The sequence below is a fragment of the Theobroma umbraticum genome, unplaced genomic scaffold, assembly GCF_002168275.2.
Source record: "Theobroma umbraticum cultivar Fairchild unplaced genomic scaffold, ASM216827v3 scaffold_20.0, whole genome shotgun sequence".
Lineage (NCBI taxonomy): Eukaryota > Viridiplantae > Streptophyta > Magnoliopsida > Malvales > Malvaceae > Theobroma > Theobroma umbraticum.
In genome coordinates, this window is record NW_018397266.1 from 2,811,711 (window position 1) to 2,811,911 (window position 201).

Genomic DNA, 201 nt, shown 5'->3' on the forward strand with positions numbered 1-201 from the left:
AACAAATTTTTGCCAGATGGCAAGCCATTTTAAGCATATTTAATTTTGACATCCAATACATCAAAGGAGAATCCAATTCTTCACCCGATTTTCTTACAAGAGAATTTCTACAGGGAAAAACATGCCTCCTTCCTCCAAATTCAGAGAGTTAGAATTATCGGGACAGGAATTACTAATCCTGACAAAAAGAGAGAGAAAATC